Consider the following 9,114-nt stretch of genomic DNA (forward strand, 5'->3'; position numbering starts at 1 on the left):
GAAGGGGCAACATATTCCAGAGCCTTGGGCCCGCGGCGGCAAAAGCGCGGTCACCTCTACTCCTCTTGTTGGTATTGAGGGTGTCCTCCAGCAGCATTTTGTCCGCGGACCTCAAGGCTCTGGTGGGGACATAGGGTTTTATTAAATCAGAAAGATAAGAGGGTGACAGGCCATGAAGGGATTTAAAAACAAATAAAAGAACCTTAAAATCGATTCTTAATTTTACAGGGAGCCAGTGAAGGCTGGCCAGGACTGGAGTAATGTGTTCACGTTTTTTTGTGCCAGTAAGGAGGCGCGCGGCTGCGTTCTGCACCAGTTGTAGGCGCCTAAGTGATGCCTGATCAAGGCCGACATATAAAGAGTTACAATAATCTAATCTGGACGTAATAAAAGCATGAATAACCATCTCAAGTTGTTTTTTTGGGAGGAAGGATTTTACCTTGGCAATCAGTCTGAGCTGGAAGAAACTAGTTTTTACAACAGTGCTAATGTGCTTATCTAATTTAAAATCACTATCTAAAATAAAACCTAGATTTCTGGCGGAGGAGCGAACATTGGAACTGAGGGTGCCCAGGGAGTTAGATGGTAGGGTGGGATGATGATCGAATAATATGATTTCAGTTTTGTTTTCATTAAGCGTGAGAAAATTGGATGCCATCCAGGCCTTGACATCGTTTAAACAGTTGAGAAGTGGTTGGAATGGGTCATTTGATTTGAGGGGAAGATAAATTTGTACATCGTCTGCATAACAGTGAAAAGACATATTGTGTTTTGTTAAAATTGGTCCTAGTGGCAACATATAAAGAAGAAATAAGATGGGGCCTAGTATAGAGCCTTGTGGAACTCCGCATGAGAGGGGGGCGGGGGGTGATGTAAGTTCCCCAATATGTACGGAGAAAGTTCTGTCTGATAGATATGACTGTAGCCATGAGAGAACAGTGCCTGAGATGCCGACGTGGTGTTCTAAGCGTGATAATAAAATTGAGTGGTCGACGGTGTCAAAGGCCGCAGAGAGGTCCAGAAGCACAAGTGCGGCAGGGGTACCATCATCGACTGTTAAAATTAAATCATTAAAAACTCTAAGGAGCGCGGATTCAGTGCTGTGACCGGGTTTAAAGCCTGACTGGAATTTTTCGTGAATGCCATGTGATAGGAGGAATGACTGTAATTGGGAATATACAACTTTTTCAAGAACTTTGGATAAGAACGGGAGCTGGGAGATGGGCCTGAAGTTGGAGAGGATAGAAACATCAAGATTTTTCTTTTTTATTAACGGGGTTACAATGGCATGTTTAAAAGCACAGGGGACACAACCGGAGGTGAGGCAGGAATTAATCAATGAGAGGACACTAGGGCCAACCGTACCAAAAACCTCTTTTAGAAGGCGGGGGGGGATGCAGTCAGAGGGACAGTTAGATGGGCGAAGGAGCATGACCACATCTGTGAGAGCAGAGAGAGTTATTGGCTCGAAGTGAGAGAGAGTGGCGGTGCATGGGGACGGAGTGTGGTCTAGGGCCGAGGGAGAGTGTGCTGCTCTGAGGTCAGAAATTTTTGAAGTAAAAAATGATTGAAATTTAACACAGAGGGCAAGGGATGGGACAATGGGAGGGGCATCACGGGGGTTAGTGAGGGAGTTGAAAATGTTGAATAAAACTTGAGGTTTATGGTTGTTTAAGGTGACGAGATTAGAGATGTAGGAGGATTTGGCGGCTTTTACTGCTTGCTGATAATCCCGGTGGCAGCCCCGTAATATTTCCAGTGATACATGTAACTTGTCTTTGCGCCACTTGCGCTCAGCACGCCTGCTGAGGCATCTGAGGGCACGGGTTGAAGCATTTAGCCATGGCTCGTTAAGTGCTTTATTGCGTCTATTTTGGCCAAAGGGAGCAATAGAGTCCAAAATATCGGTACAGGTGGAGTTGAAAAAGGCAAGAATGGCTTCAGCACTAAGAGCGGATGGAGAGTCCAAGGTGTTGAGTACAGACTGAGTGAATATCTGGGAGAAAAGTGGTGCAGTCAAGGGGTTAATAGAGCGTGTGAGACGTGCAGGAGGACCAGTAGTATTAACCATAGAGCAGGGGATGGAGGTGGTAAATAATATAGGGAAATGGTCGGAAATGTGTGGGATTGGGAAAATGTCAAAAACAGAGGTAGAGAGGCCAAATGAGAGAAGCAGGTCCAGTGTGTGACCTTTATCATGGGTGGGGCCGGTAATGGATCTGGTGAGGTTAAATGCTTCAAGGAGATTAAGAAAGTCTTTTACCAAGGGGTGTGATTCACAGCAAACATGGATATTCATATCACCACAGATCAAAACATGGTCATATTTTAGCATAATCCCAGAAAGAAAATCTCCAAATTCACTAATGAAGTCCTTCGATTTTGGGGGGCGGTAGACCAGAGCGACGAGCACAGGGGAGGACAGATTAAGCTCAAATAATTGAATTTCAAAGCTGGAGTAATTTCAAGCTGATTGGACTTTTGCCTGTTGTACAGCTGGCAACCTCTTTCTGTGTGCGTGCGTGCGTGCGTGCGTGCGGGCGTGCGTGGCTGCGTGCATGTGTGTGTTTATGAGCAGTGCATCATCTCCACGCTTTCCAAACACCAACAGAATCAGCCTGCTGTTTCTGAGCTCATAAAATCTCAATTCTTCAATCCATCAACATTTAGCTGCACTTCCTGTCCCGGTGGTGTTGTTAACAATGTGGGGCCAGTGAGGCCAAGACTGAGATGTTTGGCACTCACTCTGCTCTTTATGATTATTATCACCCTAAACTCACAAACCAAACGCCCGGTGAATATTATTAGCACTATCTGTCAGTAAATGTGCATTGAGATGAGAGGTCAATGGGTGGGTAATTACCAATGAATCCATGATAAAAAAAATACTAATGAAGACATATTTTCTCTTATTCTATAAGCGGCTATGGCCCCCAGTTGATGCGTCTGGAATTTCCAGCTGAATCAATCATATTGAGTTTCTTAGAATGAGATAGGAGATGTGATAATATAGTATAGTGTTACGAAGGCCGCATGTTAATACAACACTGCCACCCCGTGGCATGTTGAGGAAATGCAAATCCAACAGAGATTATGAATTTTATTTTTGTAGTTTCTGTGAACCTGTGTCAACACTACATTAGGTAGCATTGAACATTCTTATTTGTTAAACTTTATATCAGTTCAATTAAAGGACGACTTCACCACTTTTCAACCTATCAAGTCAAACGATGATGTCACAAGACTGAATTTCTGAACTTCCCACAGCTCTCCTAAGAGACTTGGACAGAGTAGACTAGATTCCTTTTTTTTCTTTTTTGCTATTTTATTATGAACATTAGTGAGGACCTATTATATGAGGATAGGTTGAAAAGTGTCAAAGTTGTCCTTCAAATTCAATCCTTTCCTTGCGTCAGTGCCTTGCTGCATTACAGGTTACCTGTAAAACTGTTCATTCATTGTTCAATCATCATCATAGATAGATAGATAGATGCTCTGCAGTGCTCTTCCGAGCACAGGTCTCCGCACCAGGTCAGGTAGTACTGTGGCCTCCTGGTGGCGCTATAATAGGCCACTGTGAAAAGGGTGCCATGTCCAAGTTGGTACCACGTTCCAAGTTGATTTGAGGTATTTTATTACAAAAATGTGTTTTGCAAAAGTCAACCTGCTGGTGGCGCCATAACAGGCCAATGTGAAAAGGGTGGTATTTGTTTCTTGACTTAGTGGGTATGTGCGTGCAAAATGTCACGGAAATCCAGTCTTCATGATTTGAGGCATTTTGTTCAAAACTGACAAATCTTGCAAACTTGGGAAGCCAACAAAATCAGTAGGAGTAAAGTAAAGAAAATTGTTTTGCAAAAATGTGCCTCATGGTGGCGCTAGAACATGCCCATGTGAAAAATGTGGGGCAGAGGTTCTGAATTGGATTCAGGGAGTGTGCACAGTTTGGCTGCAGGCCAACAGCGCAGGAGATTAGCTAGTTACATGGATGGATGGACAGGGTGAAAAACATAGTCTTCTTGGCCATGCCTTTCGGCCTGGTGGAGACAAAAAAGCAAAAAATCATCATCGTCATGAGTCATCATCATCATCATCAACTGACTGATCATTTTCACTCTCTGCACTGTGTTCTCAGTAATGAGTAATGATCAAGTTTGAAATAACATTTTAGGGCAAGCAAACCTACCTAAACCCCAGGAAGCAGAGGCTGACCTTGATGTTGATATGGAACCATCAGAGCTGGAAGAAATTATCTCCTCGACTCCATTAAATCCCTCAAGAATGGCAAAGCTCCTGGGGGCAGGACAGTTTAAACGCAGAGCTATTCAAGGCAGACCCAGAGCTGGCAGCAAAAAGCAATGAAACCACTCTTCAACTGCCAGAGGGGAAGAAGGTACCGGATGACTGGACACATTAAGGACTTCATTTTGAAGATCACAATTTAAGGAAGGTGCCCTCAGCAACTGCAACAATTAACTGGCATATAAAAGAGGCCGACCATGAACTCCTGGCGTAGGACAGTGGAGGGAGAGCTGAAGACCCTGCATCACACCTGGGGTTCTATAAAGACACTGGCCCAGAACAGAGTGGAGATCATGTTGTTGCGGCCCTACATGTCAGCATAAAGGGCAGTAAGGACGTGAGTAAGAAGTGCACCTAAGCCAGGGCAGGAATTTCATGGAGGCCATGAAGGCCATGGCCGCCGTTGCCCCTCAGTTTGGCCTTGTACCCCTCAAACCAATGGCATGACCTGAGGCCACAGTGGCCTTAATGCCCCAGCTGACTGTACCACTTTCTCCTCTTTCTCTTTCTTGTCAATATGTAGACAGTAGACTCTGGTGTCTCTTTCTTGTCATGTAGACACCAGTGTCTTTTGATGATATTCTGAAATCCTAACTCCCCTGAGTCCCCATCTTTAAACCAATCCAGTGACTTTGATTGGTGCAGGGCTGAGCATGGATCAGATTGTAAATACCATAATTTATCTATTTCACTGCAGATCATCCCTAACCCTTAAATTCAACAAATTCTTTCAATGGACTAAAATCTTGTTTTATTTGATGGCCTTCCTGCCCTGGCATTTGGCCTTTGTGCCCTAAAAAGATGGACAACACGAAAGGCCAAGTGGCCTTGCCCCTAAAATGACAAAATTCCAGGCCAGGGGTGTCCAAAATTTGGCCCGGGGGCCCAAATGCGTCCCGAAGACAAATTTAATACGGCCCGGCTTCATTCCTAAATTAGATTATAAACAGCCCGCCATCCCAGTGTATAATTTGTCAGGATTCCTTGTTCCCTGTTGTCTCATTCTGAGGGGGGTCAAAGAAAGGCTATTTTATTGTATCTTACCTTGCACGTTTGGTTTCATTTGGTAATGTGAGTTAAGGCTTTGTTATTTGTGTTTTGTTCAGAGCAGACACCTGACAAAAGACCATTCATATTAAATATTGATGACGGTATATAAATATGTGAGGTATATGTATGTGACTTTGTTATGGCCTGAAAGTACGTTATGTCAGAAGACATAGTCTTATAGTCGGCCCTTTGGCGTTTTAATATTTTCTAATGTCGCCCTGTTTGAAAAAGGTTTGGACACCCCTGACCTGACCTAAGCCATCTTGGTAAGGCTTAGGTCTTGTACTACCCTCTGTGTTCAGCAGAGGGCAGCAACAGTCTGTTGTTGGTAGAGTCAATTGTTGATAGAGTTAGATATTGGATATAATTCTCATACTGTACACACACACACACACACACACACACACACAGTCACACACACACACACACACACACACACACACACACACACACACACACACACACACACACACACACACACACACACACACACACACCTAAAATGTAGCTCTTAATCCCACCTCATATTCCTTAATAACGGCACCATTTTATGCGCAATTGGTATTATTGGCACTGAACACAAACACTTATGGTTTAAGAGTAGCCAGTGTGCTTTGAAACAAGTAACAACAATGTTTTGGAACAATGTTACTCGACACTTTATAATATGTTGTTTAAATATATTTATTCAAAACCAAAACCATATGAAACCAAAATGTTCATACTGTCATCGAACAATAGCCTACATATTTCAACTGCCATGTCTTATATTATTATAATATTTTCTATTTTCTAACCTAATTGACTATTAGGTTTTATTGGCTGCTGGTCCAGCATCTATTGATGCAATAGTCAGCTTTCAACATGCACTGACCTTACTAAAAATAAACCTTTGATACAATCAGAACTAAGGCACCAAATGAAATTCATGGCTTCTCGTATTGCTTTGGAGTGATCATACAACACTAAACAGTAAACAAACACTGTCAATATTTTCAGCAATACAGTACATATTTCAGAGTATTCAAATGATTGATAGGCCTACTTACTGGCTACACAACATGTTTCCCTTATTTCACCGTGAGCCTCCAGTGTAACGATAGGCTTCTGTTATTTACATGCCATTGTACGATGAAGCATAGCTAAATCAGGCTTTAGCCTAATGCCATGCGATTGAAAATGCTAAACTACAATTTGACTGTACCCTCTGATGGGTGCATCTGTTAATGGAGTACCCATTCAGACGCACAGGTCAATAAAGTCATTTCGACCAGTCTTTCCTCATACAACAAAGCATTCATCTGGAAATGTCTTTTGTGCTGCTGAAGACAAAGTCATAAGCAGGGTTTGAATGGTGAAAAAAAGAGAGAAAAAACAAGGGGGGGGGACATTTTCTCACAAAACATTGCATCACAAATATCTGCTATTTTCCTTTTTTTTCCTGAATAAAACAAAATACAAATTTGACAGATTTGGACACATTTTCCCTAAACAGGGATTATTGCCGCTAGTCGAACCCTGGTCATATAAGACATTTAGGCCTGTCACAATTATAATCGTCTAATCGCAATTATTTTGCATAATCATCATAATAGTTTCCATGTTGAATAATATTCATATAGTTTCAAACACTTTAAAAAAGTAGTGGCAATAGCAGATCTACAAGCTCACAACGAGTCGCGATGCGTTGTGAGCTTGTAGATCAGCTATTTCCACTATCAATGTTATTCTTTAAGTATAAAGTTGTCAAATATGTCAGTCATTTCTTTCTATATTTAAGTTATGTGACAATATCTGCCATGTGCAACTTCAAAGCCTTGCAATCATTTGAGTCACAACTCATCGTCATGTAAAATGTCGTAATCGTGACAGCCCTAAAGACATTAACACCCTTATTAGTCCATGGGCCATACGAGATGTCGGTATCGGAAAGGTGGCAAATGCATTTTTGAAAAGCTCTATATCTGTAGATTATATTTTGGTATGATAACCCCTTTCTGAGACACAGCTAAATTGGTGTTATCAGCCGCTAGAGTTGGTGTCCCATTAACTTTACATTACAGGGAGCGGCTGATAACACCAATTTAGCTGTGTCTCAGAAAGGGTTATCATACCAAAATATAATCTACATAATATATAGAGCTTTTCAAAAATGCATGATAACCTTTGCCACCTTTCCGATACCGACATCTTGTATGGCCCATGGACTATATATACAAAGCAGGGTTTTATGCAGTTAATTCAGTGGAAACTGTAACTGGAGTGGATCATCATTACTGTAACGTAACTCCAAGGATCAAACATCATCAACATCGTCTCAGGTTCCAGACCTTCATCTGACCTTTATCCACACCTGATTCCTAACCTGATAACATATGCTAAGACAGGGGTATTCAACTTGTTCAGGCCAAGGACCCCTTAGTTGAGAGAGAGAGAGATGAAGCAGGGACCCCCACAACCTTTTCATAGATTCCACATTGTTTCATTGACAGCACAATCATCAGTGTATTTTGGATTCGTAGCAATTTGTGTTTTCAGATATTTAACCACTTGGACCGTCAATGCTTAATAAACATGACCTTTCACTCTGTACTTAGTCTGCTCTTTTTCCCCTCTACACCAAACCTCTTTGTCGAAAATAGCCGATCTACAAGCTCACAACGCCTTGCGTTGCGAGGCGTTGTGAACTTGTAGATCTGCTATTGTTGGCTTCTCAGAATATGGATGCTAGGGTTCAAGTGGTTAATATAAAAAAGGAGAAAAAAAAAGTTTCTATCACACAAAGATTTGGAGGACCCCCTGTAGTAACTCTGAGGACCCCCTGTTGAAGACCCTTGTGCTAAGATTTAAAAAACAAAAAACAACTGCAAACACATGGATTGTTACATTATGGAAATGATACATTCCCTCATACTTTGCAGCAGTGATTTTCAAACATGTTGTGTCCGAGGCATACCAATAGCCTAGTCAAAATCTCAAGGCACACCTGTATTCATATCCGTGCAAAATAGCCTCTATATAGCATGTGTTATCACTCTTATCACTGTGTAAACATTTATTTTGATGCCAAGGCAATTTGTTTTATTAGTAAAAAGTATAACCTCTAACGCCCTATTTCATACTTTAACACATTTCTAGAAAAATAGCTTGAAGATCTGTTATTTTTGTCATTTTGTTAACATGCCCAAAATTGTTGAATTTAGTTAAAAGTGTTTTTTAGGGTTTAGCATTTGCATTTTGGGAAATGGGTGTACAAGTATTGATATAGTAAATAAAAAATCGTAACTTTTTGTAAAGTTTGCAATGATAATAATGGTAATAAGTGGTTGTCACAAAATCCAAAGATAACACCTGGACTTTGTCTCACAGCACACCAGAACGCCCCGACACACCGTTTGGGAACCACTGCTTAGTTCACAGTACAATATCTGATAAAGGGCCCCTGATTCAGCCCGGGAAAAAGTTGCAGAGGCCCTCATTGCGCGCTATAGCGCTGCTGCTACTCAAAGATTTGCCATTTTCAGATCATGACAAGTGACGAGCCAGTGGGCCAATTACATGAGTTACATTTCGTCGTTGTCGGGTGGAAACCTTGTACGTCCAAAACCGTTTGTTTTGTATTTATCATTTTAAAAATGATTTAAACTAGTGAAAACAGCTGATCTACAAGCACACAACGCCTCGCGGTGCGAGGCGTTGTGTGCTTGTAGATCTGCTGTTTTCACAAATTTTGTGCGACGGCCTTGTATGATGAAGCAGGGC

Source organism: Nannobrachium achirus (genome assembly GCF_963921795.1).
Source record: "Nannobrachium achirus genome assembly, chromosome: 10".
Lineage (NCBI taxonomy): Eukaryota > Metazoa > Chordata > Actinopteri > Myctophiformes > Myctophidae > Nannobrachium > Nannobrachium achirus.